This window comes from Diabrotica virgifera, chromosome 6 (assembly GCF_917563875.1).
Source record: "Diabrotica virgifera virgifera chromosome 6, PGI_DIABVI_V3a".
Lineage (NCBI taxonomy): Eukaryota > Metazoa > Arthropoda > Insecta > Coleoptera > Chrysomelidae > Diabrotica > Diabrotica virgifera.
In genome coordinates, this window is record NC_065448.1 from 164,814,866 (window position 1) to 164,821,939 (window position 7,074).

The following is a 7,074-nucleotide window of genomic DNA, read 5'->3' on the forward strand; positions in this document are numbered from 1 at the left end:
AGAAATTATAAAAGATGTTTTATTACATACACTTTTAGTTTGTGTTCTATTTATATACGTATCATAGAAATTTTAAGTGTCCTACAAGTACCTGCCTAGATAAGAAGTTGACTGTTTACGTTGAAAATTACATTTTAAGTAAGAATAATGTATCTATGATTGTGATGTTTGTAATTTATTTATTTACAATACGGCTTACATCCCAAAATAGATCATTCAATTTACATTCATACATTATACGATTTATTTGAATCACAAGCAGATGTCTAGTTTTTTTATATAGTCTATTGATTTTTCAGTTGCCATTAAGAAGTCCTTAGGACTTCGGATCACTTGCGTATGCTCTTCGTGATCAGTCTTGTAACTATGTTCTTAACCATGTCACAATCACAGAAAGCCGAGGGAAGTTCTTCAATATGTATTTAGTGTATAATATGTGTTTAGGAGATATAAGTCTTTGGTATAAGACTTATATCAAAGTAGAGAACAAGCTGGATTCAGAGCAAACTTTGGAACCAACGATCATCTCCAAACAATAAAACAACTCATCGAAAAATCCATAGAATATAACACGCCCTAAAAGAGGTAACACAGACGGGGCGGCGTACATACGTCGACTGAACCCCCGCTGAGATGTCGAAAGCAACGCATCTCTACTATACTTTGATGCAGTAACACACACCAGACGCTCTTAAAATTTTCGATGCAGCGTCTTTCTGGCGACATATCCTGAAACCCATCCACCGCCAATCGGTTTTATGACTTCGACGGCATATCATAAATGCGTGTATCGTGGTGCAACACAGACGTTTGAGCTGTTTTCTAGCGAATTCTGTAGTGAGTGTTGTCAGATCGTGTTTTTGTGATGGGAAATACAGATGTAGAAAAATTAATTAATGAAATTCAGATGAGACCAGCTATTTGGGATATGCGTATTGATGAATATTCAAACAGAATAATAAAAAAACAGGCCTTATTTATTATTTTATTTATTATGCTCTACAGGCCTTGTATTTAGAATTTTATATATAATTTATACAGTGCGGTGGAATAAGTGTTGCCCCCCTGTTAACTTGTTTATTTTAAGGATATAAGCAAAACGCTCGGACAGGTCGATTTTTAAACTAACCATGGTATATTATAGCGTCAATGTTTCGAACTTTACGCGATCCCTCTTCAGGTGACAGCCATAACTTTGATGTTTTTAAATGGGAAAGTAGATCATGTGATACCTCATTTAAAAACTCTTAAAATGCTGATTTCAAAAATGTATAATACTTTAATCCTCTTTTAGAGCGTAGGCGCAAAATTTCGGTCGAATTCTTTCTAAATGCAATCATTTTTTTCGAATCCTGAAAAAACTAATAAATATTTTTGAAAAATTTATACGCAGAATGAAATATTACAGTATTCTCGATGGTCCAAAATCCCTAAGAACTCCTATAATGTTTATTTTAATAAGTCACAGTGGTGAAAAAAGAGAAAATTTAGTGTGATTTTTAATTTCAAATATATCATTCAAAAGAATATTTTTGTTTATTCTAAGGGACTGTCAGCCATCGGTAATAATCTAATCTTTCATTCTGCGTTTAAATTTTTCAAAAATACTTATTAGTTTTCTCAGAATTCGAAAAAAATAAATGCGTTTAAAAAAAGTTCGACCGAAATTTTGCGCCTACAATCTCAAAAAGGATTAAAGGATTATACGTTTTAGAAATCAATATTTCAAAAGCTGTTAAATGAGGTGTCACTTGATGTACTTTACTATTTAAAAAAATCAAAGTTATGGCTGTCACCTGAAGAGGGATCGCGTAAAGTTCGAAACGTTGATGCTGTAATATACTATGGTTAGTTTAAAAATCGACCTGTCCGAGCGTTTTGCTTATATTCTTAAAATAAACAAGTTAACAGGGGGGGGGCAACACTTATTCCACCGCACTGTATATAATTGTATTTGATGTCTATGTAAAAATTGCTGAACTATGGTTCTCCACTATATCCTATTTTTCACCTCCTCTTTCCAGTGTGTAATTTCCATCGATACTATACCCTCCTGAAACTTTCTTGCCGTCTTTTTCTTGGTCTACCTCGTCTCCTAGTCCCAACTGGTCTTCTGTGCAGTACCATCTTTGGCATTGTTTCCTTATCCATCCCCTCGACATGACCTGCCCACCTGATTCTTTATGACTTTGTGTATCTTGTTACACTTGGTTCCTTGTAAAGCATCCTTAATTCTTGATTGGTGCTTCTATGCCAGCCGTCTTCTGTATCTGTATTCTTTCCCCTGAAAATAGCTCTTAGTACGTTCCGTTCTCAACTCTATATCATTTTTTCTTCTGGGCCTGGATTCCGTGCACTGTAGATATCTACACGTCGCTTTCTATCGATGTCAATTTTCGTAAAAATATTTGAATTTTTAGCTTTAATTAAATTATTTTCTAGTTTTGCTAGGTTATACTCTAATTGATGCTGAAGTGACACTTGGTAAAACAAGAAAATATTTGAATTAAAACTAAAAATTTAAATATATTGACATTGATAGAAAGCGATCGGCGCGATGTCAATATATTTAAATTTTTAGTTTTAATTCAAATATTTTCTTGTTTTACTAAGTGTCACTTCAGCATCAATTAGAGTATAACCTAGCAAAACTAGAAAATAATTCAATTAAAGCTAAAAATTCAAATATTTTTACGAAAATTGACATCGATAGAAAGCGACGTGTAGATATCTACAGTGCACGGAATCTAGGCCCTGTTTTATTTAGCACCCATGTCTCACATCCGTAGGTGACTGTTGCTCTTATTACGGTTTTGTATATTTTGGTTTTCGTCTTTCTCAATACGTACTTTGGCTTTAATTTGAATAATTTTTTTGTTAATATTAATTTGTGAAACATCACTATTTCCCAATAGATGGGGTACAATAGAGGGGCATCAATTTAACACCTGTATTTGCTCAGTGGCGTACCATAGAATGGACAGCCTCTTAGCGTTATAAATAGTTTTTCTTAGGTGATATGATTTCCCTCATAACGGTTTTATTTCTTGAACACAGCTCTTTAATACTCACTAATAACTCCTGAAAAGATTTTTAGACATTCTTTTAAAATTAAAAAACATCTCTGGGCCTTTATTATATTAATTTCGTTAATATAATGTGTAAAAAATCCCTTATAAATTCGTTCCTTTACGATGGGATGTATCCAATATCTGCGTTTCTTTTTTTCTTTAATCTAAGATAAAATAAACTTGTATTTATTACAAAAGCCAAATCGTCATAACTTTCAGACATCGTATCGTACAGCAGCCAACACGTGACTAAATTTGGCAACAACGAAATACAAATACTAAATCGTAGCATAGCTGCCGCTGTTATACCGCGCCATGTGTTTTACGTTGCCTCGACGTCGATTCGACGCACGCCGCCTGGTGTGTCCTTGCTTTTTTTTAACATTCGTAGATTTCCACAAAGCGTTCGATTCAATAGAACTCGACAGCGACAGTGTTGCTGTTATTAGTGGCGGTTATTAGCGCGCTCATCACTGTATATTACAGGGGTGGCCAAATTGTGTCTCGCGAGCCACATGTGGCTCTTTGAAGGATTATTTGTGGCTCTCAATAAATGTACCCGAATTACTTTTAATTTTTGTGTTAAATATCTTAAATTACTGACAATAAATATAAAAGACTCAGGGCCGGTTGTTCGAACGCTAATCAACAATGATCATTATCAAATATTTAATTACTGTCACCAAAACTGTCAATGTCAACTTTGTTTGGGTTGCTGAAAACATAGTTAATTACAATTATGAGATTTATTATTAATTATGTTAATAATTATTGTTATATTAATTGATTATAGACTCCACAGACTTTTTAACAACCCAAACAAAGTTGACAGTGACAGTAATTAATTATTTGATAATCAACAATGATCACTATCAAATATTTAATTACTGTCACCAAAACTGTCAATGTCAACTTTTATTGGGTTGCTGAAAACATAATTGATTAAAATTATGAGATTAGTTAATCAATTAACATAACAATTATTAACATAATTGATTAAGTAATTTCATATTATGTTTTCAGCAACCCAAACAAAGTTGACATTGACAGTTGGTGACAGTAATTAAATATTTGATAATGATCATTGTTGATTAGCTTTCGAACAACCGGCCCTAACTGTAACACCAGGACTTAGACAAGAAGACCCCGTATCAATGAATGTTGCTATTCAATTTGACCTTAAAATATGTAATAAGTAAAATATCATCTGAGCTGACAGGCGGATTTGCGAATCGAGGATCAAAACTATTGTTGCCTTGTTGGCCTTTGCTGATGATCTAGGTGCAGTCGCTCATTCTACAAGAGACGTGAGAGAGGTGTTTTTACAACTCAAGATAGAAGCAATTAGTCTGGGCCTTAGAATAAATGAAGAGAAAACTAAATACTTACATGATAGTAACCCAAAATCCAAGACCAAGAGTTAGGTAGAACATAACTATTAATGACCACAACTTCGAAGTAGAAAAAGAGTTTAAATATCTAGGGGCGGTAATCACACATGACAACCACATATAGAGGTCAACCACATAGAGGTCTTGGCAAGGATAGCTGCGTGGAACAGAGCATTATACTCCCTATCATCATTATTAAGATCTAAGCTGCTGAAATAATAATCTAAATTAAGATTGTGCATGTCAATTATTCGCCCATTTTATAATATGGAAGTGAAAAATGGACTCTATATCAGCAAGAAATAAATATACTGCTAGTTTGTGAAAGAAAAATTCTCAGAATGATAATTGGCCTTCAAAGAGATGAATTGACAGGAGAGTGGAAGAGGTGCTGCACAGCTGAATTGGTGACTGTGTATAGTACTGAAAACATCATCAGACATATGAAAGCTAACCGGATAAGATGTGCAGGTCATGTGGTAAAATCAGAGTAAGGCAGAATGTTACAAAGAGTGTTTTTTATAGACCAGACGGTAGAAGATCAGTAGGCCGCCCCAGACAAAAATGGAAGGATGATGAAGAATCGAAGTATCCTGAAATAGTGAAGGCTGCTTATAGAATTATTTTCATATTTGAAACAACCATGTGAACACTTTTAATTCACTTTAAAATTTGTAAAATCCAAACACTGAGAGAAAAATTGAATACCTTTTTTACACTTTTTAAATAATTGTTTAATAGCGGCTCGCGAAAAATTTTAAATTTTGAAAAATGGCTCGGACTATCAAGGAGCTTGGCCACCCCTGGTATATTACATAATATATTATTAACCTCGAATATCGGCTATCAATGCGGCTCTCGTTTAGTGCTTCTATACATTCATTGATACGGGGTCTTCTTGTCTAAGTCCTGATGTTACAGTTAGTCTTTTATATTTATTGTCAGTAATTTAAGATATTTAACACAAAAATTGAAAGTAATTCAGGTACATTTATTGAGAGCCACAAATAATCCTTCAAAGAGCCACATGTGGCTCGCGAGACACAATTTGGCCACCCTTGTCAGGGGTGGCCAAGCTCCTTGATAGTCCGAGCCATTTTTCAAAATTTAAAATTTTTCGCGAGCCGCTATTAAACAATTATTTAAAAAGTGTAAAAAAGGTATTCAATTTTTCTCTCAGTGTTTGGATTTTACAAATTTTAAAGTGAATTAAAAGTGTTCACATGGTTGTTTCAAATATGAAAATAATTCTATAAGCAGCCTTCACTATTTCAGGATACTTCGATTCTTCATCATCCTTCCATTTTTGTCTGGGGCGGCCTACTGATCTTCTACCGTCTGGTCTATAAAAAACACTCTTTGTAACATTCTGCCTTACTCTGATTTTACCACATGACCTGCACATCTTATCCGGTTAGCTTTCATATGTCTGATGATATTTTCAGTACTATACACAGTCACCAATTCAGCTGTGCAGCACCTCTTCCACTCTCCTGTCAATTCATCTCTTTGAAGGCCAATTATCATTCTGAGAATTTTTCTTTCACAAACTAGCAGTATATTTATTTCTTGCTGATATAGAGTCCATTTTTCACTTCCATATTATAAAGTGGGCGAATAATTGACATGCACAATCTTAATTTAGATTATTATTTCAGCAGCTTAGATCTTAATAATGATGATAGGGAGTATAATGCTCTGTTCCACGCAGCTATCCTTGCCAAGACCTCTATGTGGTTGACCTCTATATGTGGTTGTCATGTGTGATTACCGCCCCTAGATATTTAAACTCTTTTTCTACTTCGAAGTTGTGGTCATTAATAGTTATGTTCTACCTAACTCTTGGTCTTGGATTTTGGGTTACTATCATGTAAGTATTTAGTTTTCTCTTCATTTATTCTAAGGCCCAGACTAATTGCTTCTTTCTTGAGTTGTAAAAACACCTCTCTCACGTCTCTTGTAGAATGAGCGACTGCACCTAGATCATCAGCAAAGGCCAACAAGGCAACAATAGTTTTGATCCTCGATTCGCAAATCCGCCTGCCAGCTCAGATGATATTTTACTTATTACATATTTTAAGGTCAAATTGAATAGCAACATTCATTGATACGGGGTCTTCTTGTCTAAGTCCTGGTGTTACAGTTAGAGCCGGTTGTTCGAAAGCTAATCAACAATGATCATTATCAAATATTTAATTACTGTCACCAACTGTCAATGTCAACTTTGTTTGAGTTGCTGAAAACATAATATGAAATTACTTAATCAATTATGTTAATAATTGTTATGTTAATTGATTAACTAATCTCATAATTTTAATCAATTATGTTTTCAGCAACCCAATAAAAGTTGACATTGACAGTTTTGGTGACAGTAATTAAATATTTGATAGTGATCATTGTTGATTATCAAATAATTAATTACTGTCACTGTCAACTTTGTTTGGGTTGTTAAAAAGTCTGTGGAGTCTATAATCAATTAATATTACAATAATTATTAACATAATTAATAATAAATCTCATAATTGTAATTAACTATGTTTTCAGCAACCCAAACAAAGTTGACATTGACAGTTTTGGTGACAGTAATTAAATATTTGATAATGATCATTGTT